We start from the raw sequence: 17500 nt of genomic DNA, 5'->3' as shown, positions 1-17500 counted from the left end.
GAAGCTGTTACTTGTTATACTGTCCCTGGCTGAATGCAGCGCAGTATTTATGTAGCATCCCGCAGTGGGGCACTGCGGTTATGAAATTAAAGGCCCCTCCTGTTTTTGGAACCGCAGGAGCTTTCTAGTTTGCTGTTAGGTAGATTTTTGGTTCCTCTTTCCTGTCATGCTCTCTTTTTCTTCATGAATTCTTTTCTTTTTTCTGCCTTCTTGCTCATTCACCTGTATTTTTTCCAAAAATCTCTTCTCTTGCCGCTTGTCTCGCGATTCATGTATAGTTTAATCTGTTAGTGTTCTGATGTAAGTCCAGCAGTAGATAGGTTAAGCCTATTTTAACATACTGGAAACTGGTAATCTTCCAGTAGGTATTAATTTAGTTTTACTAAAGCCTGCTGGGACACAAGTAATGGGTTAGTGCATTTGTAAACAGGAATCGCTTGACAAGTGGCCCCCTTCATCCCCCCCTTCCTCGTCCTGATATGGCTCTGCGTAGTCGGCTGGACGTTAAGCAACAAATAAACAAACAAACAAACAAATTTATGTAGCAGAAAATCTGCAACAGATGAGGAGCGACAGTGATGCATTGGCAACGTAACGCCACCGAACAACACGCCTGTCCTGGTCTGTCAGTGCACCCTGGGGAATATAGATCGCCACAAAGTTCAGAGTGGTTCAAATTAAGGTGGATTCCTGATAAACTCGGAGGTACAGGCTCACAGATAACAAGCAGACAGCCAAGAAGACGGCAGAGGAGCTGGGTATTCAGGTATTTTGGATATGACCTACATCGCAGGATACATTATGAAGTCTAGAAGATCAATGCACGGGTCAAATGTAATTGCCATGACTACACTGTGTGGAAAACAAATTAGAACGAACAGACTTAGTTTTAAAGCCAGAAAAGCAACACGAAACAAAAAAACAAACGGAATTGTCACACAAGGTCCTATTTATGGTGACGCACTAGTGTACATAAGTAGAGTGTTGTCTACATTATTCAACTTTAATAAAACAACAACGCACAAAAAAATGTGGATTCCTGATAAACTTGGAAGTGCAGGCTCACAGAAAAAAAGCAGACAATAACAATAACAACAAGAGGAGAGGCGAAGCCTTCAAGGCTCACGTAAGAAATCAACAAACAGTAACACAAACTCAATCACTCCGTCACACCATAGATGTGTATTGACAGGATCGCCAACTCGTTGCACGCGCTCAGCAAGTAGCGGAAAGCGGAAAAGACGAATTTGACAGAATATTTACTTCCGGTGTGAGTTTTTTCCTAGCAGACGGCCATTGTTTTTAAACTTCGTGTGACCAGTTTGTTGTGTTTCATCGGCTGTCATCATCATGCCTGGTTCTTACTGTGCAATTTAGAACTGCAGAGCAGATCGTTGAAGGTGCTCTAATCTTTTGACGTTTCGTGTGTTGCCGAGAAAAGGAAAAAAAATGATGAATGGCGAGCTGCGTTCACAAGCAAAATTTGACAAGCTTTTCAACCCAGAGAGAGCGAAGATCTGTGCACGTCACTCGACTTCAATGCCATTAATAGCTATCATCCAGCTATTTTTATGGACAGTTAGACTTATTTCTCTAGAAATTTAGTTTTACTACGGGTTTATTGTTCTGCTTTTTTTCCCTGCACACTCCCTGGCCCGAACCCGCAAGACCGACTGCCCAGCATACGGCCATAGATGTCAGCTGTGCAACAGAGATCACCACCATGAGTCTGTGTGCCGTAGCAAGGAAAGACCAAGGCGCCGACCACCACCTGCCCCAGAAGACGGCGAAGCAGCCATTTTCGACGCCCTGTGCACTGTGATGTCGTCCCCTCGCAGACAAAACAGGAAAACCACCTCCATTCATCATCATCTATTCGACAATCTGTCGCAAACATGGATAAGAAAGGGTTCGCAACCTCAACCGTTCATCAACCTCACAATCCAGGCCTCACACAAGGGCTACAAGACTCTCGGGTTCACACTCAACACCCCATCAAAGTCCATCAGCCAACCTGCCATGGCAGACACAGGGTGCCAAAGCTGCCTCGCCGGCATCGTAGTCCTCTATCGCCTTGGCCTTACTGCATCTGACCTTGTCCCCGTGACAATGAAAATGCACACCGCCGACAACAAGAACATCAACATCCTTGGCGCCACAATACTCCATATCACAGCCAAGGATACCGACGGCAGAATCTTCGAAACCAAACAGATGACCTACATTACGGACTGCTCCGAGAAATTCTTCCTCAGCAGAGGGGCATGCGTAGACCTTCACATCATCCCCAAGGACTTCCCCAAGGTCGGTGAGACAACAGACCACTGTGATGCCACACTGCATGACACTGCACCCTCTGGGTCCACTGCCCCCTGCGGCTGCCCCCGGCGCCAATTACCACCGGCCCCACCCCAACGCCTACCATCCCCCGACGCCAATAGGGAAAAACTACAGCGGTACCTACTAGACTACTACAAGTCAAGCACGTTCAACACCTGTGAGCACCAGCCCCTCCCCCTCATGGAGGGCCCCCCGCTCGAACTCATGGTCGACCCAACGGCAAAACCGGTGGCTCACCACACCCCTATACCAGTCCCACTCCATTGGCAACAGGAAGTAAAGGCAGGCCTTGACCAAGATGTCCAACTGGGTGTCCTCGAACCTGTTCCCATAGGCGAACCTGTCACATGGTGCCACCGGATGGTAATCTGTGCGAAGAAAAACGGCAAACCACGCCGGACCGTTGACTTTCAACCCCTCAATGCTCATGCGACAAGGGAAACACATCACACCCCCTCCCCGTTCCACCAGGCTAGGTCTATCCCACACGGCAAAAAGAAGACCGTCCTCGATGCATGGAACGGCTACCACAGCGTCCCCATCCGAGCAGAAGACCGCCACCTCACGACCTTCATTACACCTTGGGGCAGATACCGTTTACAAAACGACCCCCCAAGGTTACATAGCATCTGGCGACGGATACACCAGGCGATACGACGAAATTGTCGCCGAGCTTCCCAACAAGACCAAATGCGTTGACGACGCCCTACTCTGGGCAGACACCCTGGAAGACAGCTTCCATCAGACAGTCCAATGGCTCGACGTCTGTGGCCGCCATGGAATCACCCTCAACCCGGAGAAATTCGTCTTCGGCAGCGACACAGTAGAATTTGCAGGGTTTGAAATTACCCCTGACACAGTCCGCCCTAGCAAAAAACACTCTCAGGCCATCCGCGACTTCCCAACCCCAGTCAACATCACTGACATACGATCGTGGTTCGGACTCATCAACCAGGTGTTCTTTGCATTCAGCATGGCCGAGAAAATGCTGCCATTCCGCGAGTTACTGAAACCAGGTACACCATTTCAATGGCATGACAACCTGAACTCCCTGTTCGAGGAATCGAAAAACATCATCATCAACGACATTGACAAAGGCGTCCAGATCTTCGACGCACGATGACCAACATGTCTCGCCACTGACTGGTCAAAAACAGGCATCGGATTCTGGCTGCTCCAAAAGCACTGCACCTGTCCCACAAAGGACCCATTCTGCTGTCAAACGGGATGGAAGGTTACCCTTGTTGGAAGCCGCTTCACTCACGCAGCGGAATCACGCTATGCACCCGTCGAGGGAGAGGCATTAGCCGTCGCGGATGCTCTCAACAAAGCCAGGTACTTCGTCCTCGGCTGTGAAGACCTGACGATTGCTGTTGATCACAAACCTCTCCTGAAACTATTTGGAGACCGGTCGCTCGAAGACATCCCCAACCCACGACTACGGAACTTGAAAGAAAAAAACCTGAAATACAGGTTCCGCATGGTGCACATCCCTGGAATCAAACATTGTGCAGCTGACACTATCTCCCGACACCCAACTCGAGATCCTGTCAAAATGCCCCTCACTGATGATGTGGCCTCACTCCACTCCTCCCCATGTCTGTTCCCTTCCTCCCTTGACGGCATACGATGCCCAGCTCCGCAGATTGAATTGGTTGACGACACCTCTTTCTCAGCCTTCACACTGCACTCCGCTCCCATCCAATCTGTGACTTGGGACCGCGTACGAGATGCCACATCAAGCGATGAAAACATGTAACTTTGTTCCTACTGTCATCGATCATTGACAATGGCTTCCCGGACAACCGTCAAGACCTTCCTCCATCACTGCGGGACTTCTTCCAATTCCGCGAAGACCTCTTTACACTCGACGGGGTAATACTCTACAAAGAGCGAGTGGTCATCCCACCGTCACTTCGTCCCGAAGTCCTCGCCGCACTGCACGCTGCGCATCAGGGGGTGACCTCTATGAACGTGAGGGCCGAAGCATCGGTATTCTGGCCAGGAATCACACCTGACATCACTGCCGTGAGAGCTAACTGCACCCACTGCAACCGCATTGCACCCTCTAACCCCAGTGCCCCACCCACACCGCTATTAACCCCAGAATACCCCTTCCAATACATCTGTGCTGACTTCTTCCACTACAAGGGAGCAAACTACGTGGTCATTGTTGACAGATATTCCAACTGGCCCATTGTCGAAAGATCACACGCTGGCGGAACTGGGCTCGTTACATGTCTACGTCGAGCATTTGTGACCTATGGAATCCCTGAGGAACTAGCATCAGATGGCGGGCCAGAATTCACCTCCAACGAAACCCGACAATTTTTGAAAAACTGGGGTGTACACCACCGATTGTCGTCGGTAGCCTTCCCGCACAGCAATTGCCGGGCAGAAGTGGGCGTCAAAACTGTCAAGCGACTAATCACCGACAACACCACCCCCAATGGTGACCTTGATACAGATGCCTTTCAAAGGGCCACGCTACAGTACAGAAACACCACTGACCGCGACACCAAACTATCCCCTGCCATGTGCATCTTTGGCCATCCAATCAGGGACTTCATCCCCATACTCCCAGGAAACTACCAACCACACCGCACATGGCGTGAAACACTGGCCGCACGAGAGTCCGCCCTACGCAACCGCCACATGCAAAACTGGGAACGATGGTCCGAAAGGACAAAACGACTACCACCCCTCAAAGTTGGCGACTACGTCCGAGTCCAAAATCAGGTTGGACCCCACCCACTCAAGTGGGACAAGACTGGGACAGTGATCGAGGTTCGCCAATTCGACCAATATGTGGTAAAAGTAGATGGATCAGGCAGAGTTACTCTACGCAATCGTCGCGATATAACCTCCGTGGTTGAAAACGACGTTAAACACCAAATAAAGAAAGAAAGAAAGTAAAGAAACTCTACGCAACCGCAAATTCCTCAGGAAATACTCACCTGCTATCCTCCCCTCTCCAACTAGAACCATCACCATTGACATGCCCCTTCCCACTGCGCCCACTCAACCCATTGCACCCAGTATAATCACTCCGCAAACAGCACAGCATGGGACCTCGGGCAATGTGATCCCACCCCCTGTCAACCTTCCCCAAGCACCCACTTGTGCGAACCATGACCAACCCTCCCACGACGCCGTGAGCCCAACACCTCCTACACCCCAACTATCGCCCAAGATGCGTGTACCCCAGAGCGCTCTTGCTACGCCTACCCGCCCAACCCAGAGTCCTTGTGGGCAAAGCACCGCCACACCAAGGATCAGACCGCAGCATGATATTCCAGCCGCCAACCCCACTGTTTCATCAGGAGCCCAGCCGGAGAGTTCTACCCATCAGCCCAGACGCTCCGTCCGTACTGTTCATGCACCCAAATGGCTCAATGACTATATTCCTTAACGCCATCTTATTACTGGCCCGTCCAACACCCATTCCTTTATCCTCGGCCTTTAGTAGTACTGACTAAAGACTTGGGGGGAGATAACTGATTACGATCTATTCCTGCAAATAGACAGTTTAGTCAAGGGACATTACTCCTTGAAAGCTCTAGATCAAAGATGGCCGCAAATGAAACACGTGCACTGCAGAAAGAACCTTTCACCTCATTTATCTGTAAGTTCTGTTCTATGCAATTAAGCTACTTCATAATTCAACCATAGTGTTGTTCATGCATAGTCACAAGCTTCTGTCCATGCGCAGTATCTTTATCTTTACACATTTAGCTGAGTCATAATCGTAAATCAATAGTCAGTTCCATGTTGCCTAATGCTATTAGTCAACATAGTTCATTTCCTTTCTTTGATTGCAGAACCGTGGTCATTGTTTGAGTAAAGATTATTTGAACAAAGAGACAGCGTTCTTATCGAGTTAAGGTTGTTGTGCTGGAGCCTGGAGGCCAGCTTGGTTAAGGTTTGACTTTGAGTCAGCATTTTCAGTGATTTTTCTACGCAGCTGATGGTGTTTGGATTTAAAGTGTAAAGGAAAAAGTCCCTCCCGAAGCAGCGTGCTGCAGTTTAGACTGGCTTGGCGACAGTGTCGAAGTGAGTGACAAGTAACATTTTCCGTAAATCGCTTTGTGTCACAATTATTCGACACCAATTCTGAGCCAAGAGAATGATTTTTTTTGTTTTGCATTTGGAATGTTGTGTTTTATAGATTAGGTGTGGAAAATTTGATTTGACTGTAAAGCTCTTTAGCAGAGAATGTAATTTGTAAATAAACTTGGCCAAGAACTTATTGCGACACATTTCAAACTCCCAAATTAAAGCATTGATTAATTCCCGTTAATTAATTAATTAAATTAAATGTCACAAGAATTTATGCTTTAATTTGGGTGCAACATGTTGAAACTTTGTTTGAGAATGTATCTACTTCATTGATTAAATATATGTGTATGAATAGGAATCTTTCTTGTGTCCAATTGTGCGAATTGAGACTGAGTGAGATAGTGAATGTTGGTACATTACAGGGCCGGACTAGGCAAAGAGGAGGGGGGGGGGTTGCCAGTGGTGGTCCAGGGGGATGTTCCTCTGCCCCTTGTGGGGGTCAGGGGGCTTCGCCCCCAGAAGCTGAAGGGTAGGTCATATTCTGAGATAGGAAAATGGTCGCTCCTTGCATGAAACAGCATAAAATAAACAATAATACATTTTTTTTAAATAAGTGAGGTACATGTTTAGGCTAGGGGGGGGGGGGTGTTACACAACCTCATAACCCCCCCCCCCCCGGTAGTCCGGCCCTGCATTAATTGTCACTGTATGGTGTGTGTGTGTGTCACTGTGACCAAAGATACATATGCTCTATTTGAGTTCATACAACTTCCAATTCCATTCAAACGTTAACGAAGTGTTGCTGGTATGCGACTGAACATGTTCTATTAGGAAAGCAAAGCAAATTCCAGTGTACATAGTGGTCAACATAAAAAAAAATCAGACGCATCGATGCAAGACATTTATCAAGTGGCTGACAATTGATTTTGAAATGAAAACTGTTTGCAAAATATCTCGCTGTCAAAAATATATATTGAACAAGTACACAAAGGAATTAGGTTTGAACCATAGCAAAATGAATATGTTTCAATTTTTCATGTTGCAGACTTAAATTTACATGGACTCATGCATGAAAATACAGAACAGGCACTGAACAAGCCATGTGATACAATACTGAACTGAAAAGGAAGAGAAGTACATTTTAACGACAGCAGATTTTAACACCAAAAATCGACATCTAAGTCAACAATCAAGAAGTTCAAATTCAATGTACATGCATTTGATCAGATAGGATAGTCTGTACTGCATGAAGAAAGATCATACACAACACACTACAGAGATCCTTCCTGATTGTTCTCAACATTGGATGTTTTCAGCTTTTTCCTCAAACTCTTTTCTTTCCATGTACATTTCATTTTGTCCAACATTGTATATTTTCAGCTTTTTCCTCAAACTCTTTTCTTTCCATGTACATTTCATTTTTTCCAAAGTGTCTTCTTGAACAGCCTGTGAAAGATCAAATGAATACAAAGTGTCATAAAAACACACCGGAACAGCATCACTGTTCCTGCATGGTTCAATAAAGTCATCTGCTTTTGCCTGTGTGTTGATGCACAGGTTTCCCAGAAAATCTTTTCCATGGACATCAAATCACCAAAGGGAAGTAATCGCTCTTTATGCATACGACATGTGTAATAGATTGAGCCAGAGTTGTACGGAACCTTTTCTCCTGGCACGAAAGGATGAAAGTCGCTTGTATATTTCAATGCTTGTTATTCTCTCAGGTGCCAGGAGAAAAGGTTTTGTACAACTCTCGCTTACTCTATTACACAGTCATGTCGTATGAATAAAGAGCAATTACTTCCCTTTGGTTATTTGATATCATCAACGCTTTGCCTCATTCTGTTTAAGATGTTTTCTTTGTGTTGCATGGACAGACACATCTGCAATACATTGGGCTTGACAAAGGTCAGTTTGCCCTTGTTCAGCATGCTTGTCATGTCAGGGGTGGTTTCACTCTCTTCACTGTAGGATTCAGGTGAGCAAGTCAGGGCTTCCAAACACTGCAATTTCTCATCTCTGTACGCACTCTTTTGGAGACACCAAACTCTCTGTTTTAGCTTTTTGGCAACACATCCTCCAACATACTTTGCATTGTCCTCTTCATCTTCTTTGATTTCTAATGCACTTACTGGTTCCCAATTTTTCTTCATAGGCCTTTAAGACACCAACAGTATAAAAATGTTCAAGGCAATCCAGGCTGAAGCTGCAGGGGATACTGTCAACTCAGTAATGCCTGAATGCTGGGTTGAAAAAGCAGAGTAGTACCTGGCCCACGCCTTCTCCTTGGCAGCATTCCCAACCTTGCCTCGGGGAACTAGGCAGTCATTAAGAAGCAGAAGTTTCTCTTCCAGATCTGCACCTAAAACACAGAAAATAAAATATTATAATTAAAACAACATACAAATATAGCAGAAATCAACCCAAGAGTGAAACTGAAGATGTAGATGCATGCACACAATCAAAACCAACAACACACGACAACAACCCAAAAACAAGAGGCGAAGCCTTCAAGGCTCACGTAAGAAATCGACAAACAGTAACACAAACTCAATCACTCCGTCACACATACACACACACACACACACACAAACACACAAACACACACATACACACACACACACATACACACACACACACACACACACACACACACACACAGTAAGCATAGGTGAAACTATGCAAGAAAGCGAGACCCTGGATCTGCCAAGAAGTCTCGGCCCGCTCACAATAACAATGACCGAGACTTTCAGTAATTCCTTTGCGTGACGTCTAACCCTCTTACGTCATAATGTGACGTCTTCAAATAGTTTCTATCACACACGTCGAACACTTTTGACCGAGACTGACGTAATCCATAGACTCGGAAATGTTAAAGTTTCTACCACAGACATACACACATACATACATACATACGCACGCACGCACAGACAGACAAAGTTTATCATCGCATAGGCTACACTTACGTGAGCCAACTACACTTTACATGAATGGATGTGAACATATTACATTTTGTATTCCATTTGTCGTTATAGAACGTGTTGACAAACCACTTTCATGAATCCTTATCATGTCTTACAACTATGACATGTGCTATTAATGATCCTAAAAACACATGAAATATTGTAGTGGCAGGTATGTACCTAAAATATTTTTAAACAGTAGCCTCTCTGTGCAACGAAGCAGTATTTTTGCTCGAAAACTATGATGGAAAGTGATCTTTCAGGTACTGGGACTTTGCAAGCTGATTTTTTGTTATACCGCCTTACTCAAAAACTTTTCAATTACTGAATTGGTCGACAAGCTCTCTGAGCTCCGGTGAAAGGCAGTTGTCATTCTTGATAGATGCACAAGCGTTCTGCAATAAAGCATGCAATTTAGAAGTGACAATGAATATAAAAACAACAGAAGACATCAAGCATATATCATAACAGAATTATGCTAGAGGGGAGAGAAAACAAATATATTGCACTGATCTTTTTGATGTGTTGATCTGACTTCAGTTCCTGCACCATTTTTAACTTTCATGCATGATGTACATTCAAATCAATCAATGGTTCAGTTATATCACTTATCGGTTATTTCTTGAATATCTGTTGTTCTAGTTCTAAATTTTCATACATAGTCTTTTACATAGATCTGTCAATATTTTTACTTACTTTTGGCAATTCTTGCAGTTTCTTTTGTGGTGATGCTGTTATCTTTTCAGCGATTGAGATGTCGGTACTTTCCCCCTAAAAAAACCAACAACCATGGAATAGAAAGGGTATAAATCTACAGCCGAATTTCTAACATTCAGAAATTGTTCTGTTGCAAATTTGTCAAAATAGTGGCCGATGTGAGCGAGAATTCTGCAGAAAAACGATCTGCTGATCAGCTTGCGTGCACAGCTTCGGTTTTTCCAGTGGGTCAGATGCTCTCGCGTTTCAAGTGTTAAAAACAAATAATGACGTGCCGTCCACAATCAATCTTTATTGTTGATTCACATGACTCATTTCAATCATCAGTAATGATCTTTTTGTATTGCTTTGTTTGCTTTTCACTTACCTCAGCCACAAACTCCACCTCCCCTTCGAAATTCTCCATCTTCTCCATGTGTTGAACGACTGCACCGGAAGTGAAGATTCTGTCAAAACCTCTCGCAGCCGCAGACGGGAGTTCGATAAGAGGGCCAGCGCTAGCGCACGCGCGGAGTTGGCGATCCTGTCAAGGATATCTATGGTCACACACACACACACACACACACACACACACACACACACACACACACACACACACACACAGTAAGCATAGGTGACACGGTGCAAGAGTGCGACACACTAGATCTAGATCTGTCTGTCTGTAGCCTACTTACGGGGACACGACTGCCTGAGATGGCCAGATCGACACTGCGCTTTCGACAGCGCTGCGCTTCTTCGCGCAGACACTGGAAACACGCTGTGCAGATTAACCTGTAGGAAATCTCCTTTGGTATCTTCTTTATCTATTTTTCTGGAGCTACGAAACCGAACAATGTGAAATCGTCTTCTCCGAATCGGCGAACTGCAGCTCGGTGATAACTGTATCTATACCACAATCCTTCACGCGATCTGACCTAACCTTGACCCCTGACCTGGTCTACATACCACACACGACACAAACCAGTCACCTGTTTTTACCCCCCCCCCCCCCCCAAAAAAAAAAAAACCTACCACCCGTTTTCTTTGGATACACACTGTAACTACATACGTGCCGACGAAATGTTGATCATTGCTTCAAAACTTTGAAGCTGTTGCTTAAATAATGACCAGGTAAAACTAGTATTTCGGTGTTCAGTCAAATGTTAAAGTTTCTACCACAGACATACACACGCACGCACGCACAGACAGACAAAGTTACGATCGCATAGGCTACACTTACGTGAGCCAATAACAACACTTTATTGTCCATTAAAATTTTACATAAAAATGTTTTTTTGTTTTTTTTGACAGCCAAGAACACGGTAGAGGAGCTTTGTGTGTCGGAGCGGGTAGAGGTAGAAACGGGAACCCCCCCCCCCCCCACCCAAAACCCCGCCCCCACCCCCACCATCCAAGTCACACTCATGCGCATGTAAAGCAACACTTATTTTGACAGAATATCAGGACTTAAATAAGAGATGTTTAAGGCAGGGTTTTTCTTAAAGTATTATATTTTCATTTCATAAACTCGCTCTAAGTTAGACATCGTTTTAAACATGCCTGTGCTTCAAAAGCAATTTCTAGCTTCAAAATTGTTTAACGCGTCAAAACAGTTTTGATGTATGAAATGTAGGCGCAAGCCCGGCAAGCCCTGTAACAGAGAATGTTGAACTTTTCTGTTTATTTACAATCGAATGAACACAATACTGCGCAGTACTTTATGGTTTGACGTAAACTGTGCATCACGGTTCATGCATACCTCGATTTATTTGCCACAAAACAGGCAATGATAAAGTCTGGTAAACGTGTGTCGTAAGCGATTACAAATTCACCCGGGAATCAAACGGTATAATCGTCCGATCCGATGTGGCAATTCATTATCTGCGATACTACATGCAGAACATCGTCGCAGAACCCCCAGTCTACTAGCCTTTCTTTTTGGCTATATACAGGCATGTCCGGTTGCAACGGACAATACTTCTGTTGCTTTCTATGGAACTAGCAGGGAGTAGCAAGTTCTCACTCCCTGTCAGACAGAGTTTACGGGATTCTGATTTGGTTTCTTTCACACTAAATCAATTTCTCAGGGGAATATCTCCCCGGCCGGCTCTATAATCTGGCCGACTCGCTCAGCAGGACCTCTCAGGGCTTGCACACGGGTTGGGCCATCTGCATACAGGGCTGGAGGTTGTGCTGTTTGTGTTACAGATCGTGGGTTTTGACTCTGGTCTTGGTGCATGAAGCACATAGGTCCCCCACTTTCTCTTTGTATGCCCCTCATTGGCCTCCTTGGCCAATTGGCGTATAGAGCGGGTGTGCAACTCCTTAGCGCCCCTCTCTCAAGCCAGGTGGTTAATCACCTCTGTTTCTTTTCGGCTCTGGGCAGCTTGGCCTCTTTTTGGAGGTTCCGGCGTCTCGGCTATCTCAGCTACTTAGGAACAAATAGGCCTCTCTTCTGATGTTCATGGCGCTCTTGCTGGCATGATCAAAAAGGACCTTGTTTTAAGAGGTTTAGAGACGTCCTTTTGTTTTACGCGTAGGACTTTGTTCTTCTTACTCTGGGCCTCAGCCCTGAAGGGTAGTGAGGCACATGCGTTGTTGGGGTTTTACCGGAGGATGTAGCCTTGGAGCTTATAGTTCCGTTTTTTCACGTGGTTTTCGGCTAGATTTCCTTGAATCAGAAACCTGGTTAATCTCCTCTGGTGTTTTATTCCCTTCTCTTGGGAGGATTCTCGCTCCGTGCGTTTTGGATTTTCTAACTGTCTGGTTGGATTTTTTAAAAAAATCCTTTTTTGATTTGCGCTCAGTCATTTGGAACAAAGAGCTAAAAGCTTATGTTCTTATCTCTTTACACTGTAGGTGAAAGAGTCTTCTCTTTATTGGCTCTCACAAGAGGTGTTGCTACTTTCATAAAACAGTCCTATGAGTGGTGGCTTATTGAACACAGGGGGGGGGGGGGGGGGGGGGTGCGTTTCGGTCCTCCCTCTGTTCCTTTACAGGTGTTCAGGAGTCCAGAGCCTTGGGTTCTTCTCTCGCTGGTGGTGTTCCTCTCGCCTATGCGAAGTTTTGCCAACAGCCCTTTGGAGGTCTGATGACGTGTTCATACATTTTTTACCTCCTGGACATCTCCTTGTTGGGGCCATTTCCTTGCCCTCGTTAGTTTGTGCAGGATAGGTTCTCTCAGGGACATTATTAAGTTCCCTCCACCTTTAGGAGCAATCTGCATTCATGAGAATTGGAGTAAGAATATGTAATCTAATGGAAAATTTCAATAGTAAATTTTCATTTGATTAAAATACTACCCAATTCTCATAGTTAATACCCTCCCATCCATCCCAGCTACTTAATTTCCTTAGGGTTTTTGAGAAGTCTCGAATGATTATTCCGGATGCCGGCGCTCACGTGGTGCACGGTGGGTGATGGGTAACCAGGCGGTACAGGGCATAGCAACGGCTATGGCGTCTGATTTTAGCTTGGTTACCACCCTTGCAAGGGCAGGTAATTTGAGTAGTTTTTCGACATCTAGCATGTGAGATTGAGGTCAATGCATTTATGAGAATTGGGTAAGTATATTAATCAAATGAAAATTTACTATTGAAATTTTCCAATAACATGATGTTAATCACATTACAAGCAAGCTGTAACACCACCAAAACAAGCAGTTTTGCAAGTTAAGTCTACGATAACATGATGTTACTTGGCGTTAAACCAAAGCTTTAATGCCATCAAAACTTGGCATTTTTGCATGTTACAGACATGCTGTAACATGGTTTAACATGATGTTTTGACCGTCGCAAAACGCGCTGAAATTCCAGGCAATTTTGCAGCGATAACTTCAACAAAATCCAATCAAAATCTGGCGTTGTTGTGAACACCAAAATGTAATAAACCCATTGAAACTTGAAGTTTTGTTGGGATTTTGAGTAGTTTTGTAAGATACAAAACGCCACTTTTCGCCCAGTGAAGGAATTTGATATCAATCAATTGATCAACACATTGGCCGTTCTACCAGCTATGTGAGTCGTGTCGTTGAATATTACTTATTTTCATTTCATTTTCATTTTCATTTTCATTACTTTATTGTCCCATCGCTGGGAAATTCGGGTCGTTTCCTCCCAGTGGAAAGCTAGCAGCAACGGAGTCGCGCTACCCAAGTGTCTGCGTGTTTAGGTGTATTCAGCCACCTGCACTTATGGCAGGATGACCAAGGTCTTTTACGTGCCATTGTGATGACACGGGGGTGGGACATGGCTTCCGTCTCTGCCTCTGGGTCTGCACATAAAGTTGACCCGTGTCCGTCCCGGCCCGAATTCGAACCTGCGACCTTTCGATCACAAGTCCAGTGCTCTACCAACTGAGCTACCGGGCCCCCTTGTTGGTGAGTGTGAAGCAGAACAAGAACACTTGACAAAGACCAGAAGTACGAGAACACCTACATACGAGTACATTTGAAAGACAGATGCTTAATTGTTTTCTTCATGTATCCATACCAATTAGTCCCCGCCTTTCCTAGCAAACAGACAAACAGACAAACAAACCCATCAAGACTAACAAACACTAGTCACTACAGCTACAACAGCAGCTGACCAAACAGACAACACCAACACACACAAACAGGAAGCAAACCAACTAAACCAAACAAGAAAGCTGATTAGCTGAGTATTCTTCTCAAACACGTCGTCCTCAGTGTCTTCCCTTCTGTCGTCGCTGTGCCGCGATGTAGACCATCCACCTCTCCTCCCTCTCCCTCCTCATGTTCTCACCCCTCGCCCCCAGCGCGTGCAGAAAGGGGCGGAGCGCCGAGGTGATTGGCAGGGCCAGCACCACGATGTGCACGTACACACCAGCAGGCAGAGAGGACCCTCGCCACGCCAGCACTGTCAGGAGGCTCAGCGACAGCCAGCACACCACGCTCAGCACACAGGAGGAGAAGACTCGCCTGGCGAGACTGACGTCCTGGCCGGTGGGAGTCCACCTTGTAGGGCTAGACCGTTGGAGACTCTTGTTAGTGTTGGTTGTCATAGCAGCGCTTGCTGAGTCAGGAATATGTGTAGTGGTAGGAGTGGTGTTGGCTGGAGAACTCGGGATGTGCTGAACGACTTGGCTAGTGCTCCTGCTGGCTCCTGAACTTTCAACGAGTGTGCTTGCCGTTGCTTGTCTGAGTAAGTCGCGATTATCTGTGTTGGTATCGGCAGTGTAGCTTGATATGTTGCTACTGGAAGACAGGGTGGCGTCGGGGTCTTGCATTCTCCTGTTGGTATCTCTGGTATTAGAAAAGCCCTGGGCATTGTCATTGATGGGAACGGGTAGGGTTGTACCGCGAATATTACTGTTATCAGCGGTTGTGATCTTGTTGGGTGGGCTATACAGGCTCTTAGTGTCACTCAGCGCTGTCGTGTTCGGAAGTCTGATAGAAATACACGTCAGCCCAACTGCGGCCAACAACATCAGGACAAGGTTGAAAACAACAACGAAGACGACGAAGGTTGCTTCCTCTAGCTGTGCCACCAGTTCCAGTGTCACGGGCAGGGGAATGCAGAGCGCTGTCTGACTAAAGAGTTCCCCAGATGTCGCTAGAGGCAGCAAGGGTAAGGTCGCGACAAGCACACACACCGCCCAAACCACCATGCACATCACATGAGCATGTACCGGCTTGAACGAAAACGTGTGGGCTTTGGATGACAAAGGGAGCATCCTGTCGAAGGTGAGCAGAACGACAAAGGAGACAGTCAGCTGAGATGACAGCAGGAATAAGAAGGAGACCGTTCTGCAAGCAACACCGTGTCTCCAGGCAGTGTCTGCCAACACATAGCTCCCCTGGTGAAGCTTGTCTGCAACAGCAAACACAGCAATACACACACCCATCACAGCGTCGCCCACAGCGAGATGCGTGGTAAACACTCCTGTCGCAGTCAATGCATTTTTTCTGATTGCAAGGACGTTATTGATGAAAATGGCCGCATTTCCCAGTAATGCCAAACAGCAGCAGAGAGGCAGCAGAACTCTGTGAACAGACGATGACAACAGACGATCACAGGAGGACACTGGGTCTGTGGGTGCTTGGCAGTCTGTAGGATTGAACCCCGTGGGCAGAATAGACTGACAGCACAACTTGTAGCTCTCGGCGTGCACCCTCTCTAACGCCTCAAAACCCAGCATGACGTCATACTGAAAATGGGTCACGTGACAGCCGCGAAAATCAAGAACCCGGATGTTTTGAAGAGATTCGTTGTCGCTTCGACGCATTTTACGTACGTTGCTGTGTGAAAGATTCAGAGTTTGTAAATTCGGAAAAGGGACAAATTGACTGAAATCCACGTTATCGAGTGTCACTCCGGATATATCCAACAGTTCAACCTGAGGCAAGGTCAGAGTCAGGTTAGGGCTAGCAGAAAAGATGGACGTTATAGGATTCCTAGAAAGAATCAACACCTGTAAGTTTCTCAGTCCGAGCAATTGAAAAACCTCGACAGAACTGATAACATTATCGGTCAGATCTAAACTACGTAAATTGGGAAATGTAAAATTATCCACATTGTTAACTCCACAACGGCTGAGGCCCAGATGAATGAGCATAGTGTTGTTGGACAATTGACCAACACGCATGCCACTGCCCGCTGCGTCCAGATAGCGAAGGTCAGAGTGCTCTGCGGCCTGGAAAGTTGTGTTGCACGTGAAGGCCAGCCCGTGACACGTGCAGCTGTCGGGACACGTCACGGGGTGACAGTACAGCTCGTCGTCCTGCTGAGGACAGTGGAAGACATGGTCACACACGGACATCCAGTGCAGACACACCCTGGACCCCCTGCAGCGATAGTACCCGGGACAGGTGGCTCTTTCACACCCCTCTTCGTCCTCGCCACCCGGGCAGTCCGCCACCCCGTTACAGCGCATGTACACGGGCAAACAGTACCCGTTCCCCTGGCACTGAAAGTGAGTGTGATCACACTGCAATGTACCGTTCACGTCACCATTCGACGTAGGAATTGGTTCAGCTCGAAAATTGGTTTTGCGATACCAGCTGGGGTACAGTGCAAGTCTATATCTAATATAGGCAGGGGGAGGCGCGTTGGCCATTTCAATGAATAAGTAAAAGCTATGGCAGTCCGCTTCGTCTGTGCCGTCAACGCACTGTTGTTGCTTGTTGCAGTAGGCGTCATGTTCTACACACTGCGGATAAAGCAACACATCTGACAAAGTTGATTTTGATTGACGAGCTTGCAGTTAGTATCTGTTTTCTAGAGACAAGTGAGATGCATACGTTGTGACATGGATACTATCTCTCTCTCTCTCTCTCTCTCTCTCTCTCTCTCTCTCTCTCTCTCTCTCTCTCTCTCTGTGTCTATCTCTCACTCTCTCTCCCCCCTCCCCCCCCTCTCTCTCTCTCTCTCTCTCTCTTACCGAATACATTCTGCATGTCTATCTCTCACTCTCTCTCTATC

General features: G+C 46.3%; 2 long non-coding RNA genes across 2 annotated transcripts in view; both read right to left on the bottom strand.

Moving 5' to 3' along the window:
* The window catches only part of LOC138976225 (uncharacterized), a 525645-nt gene that overhangs the window by 137176 nt on the left and 370969 nt on the right, over window positions 1–17500 (bottom strand). The gene's annotated exons all lie outside the window — the stretch shown is intronic.
* LOC138976211 (uncharacterized) lies at window positions 7288–10614 on the bottom strand. Its single transcript, XR_011458908.1, has 4 exons — window positions 10447–10614; window positions 10059–10133; window positions 9677–9757; window positions 7288–8761 (listed from the first exon to the last, which is right to left on the bottom strand). It is a non-coding gene; the product is annotated as an uncharacterized lncRNA (long non-coding RNA).

Source organism: Littorina saxatilis, linkage group LG9, assembly GCF_037325665.1.
Source record: "Littorina saxatilis isolate snail1 linkage group LG9, US_GU_Lsax_2.0, whole genome shotgun sequence".
Classification (NCBI taxonomy): Eukaryota; Metazoa; Mollusca; class Gastropoda; order Littorinimorpha; family Littorinidae; genus Littorina; species Littorina saxatilis.
This window is presented reverse-complemented; position numbering and strand designations above follow the sequence as displayed.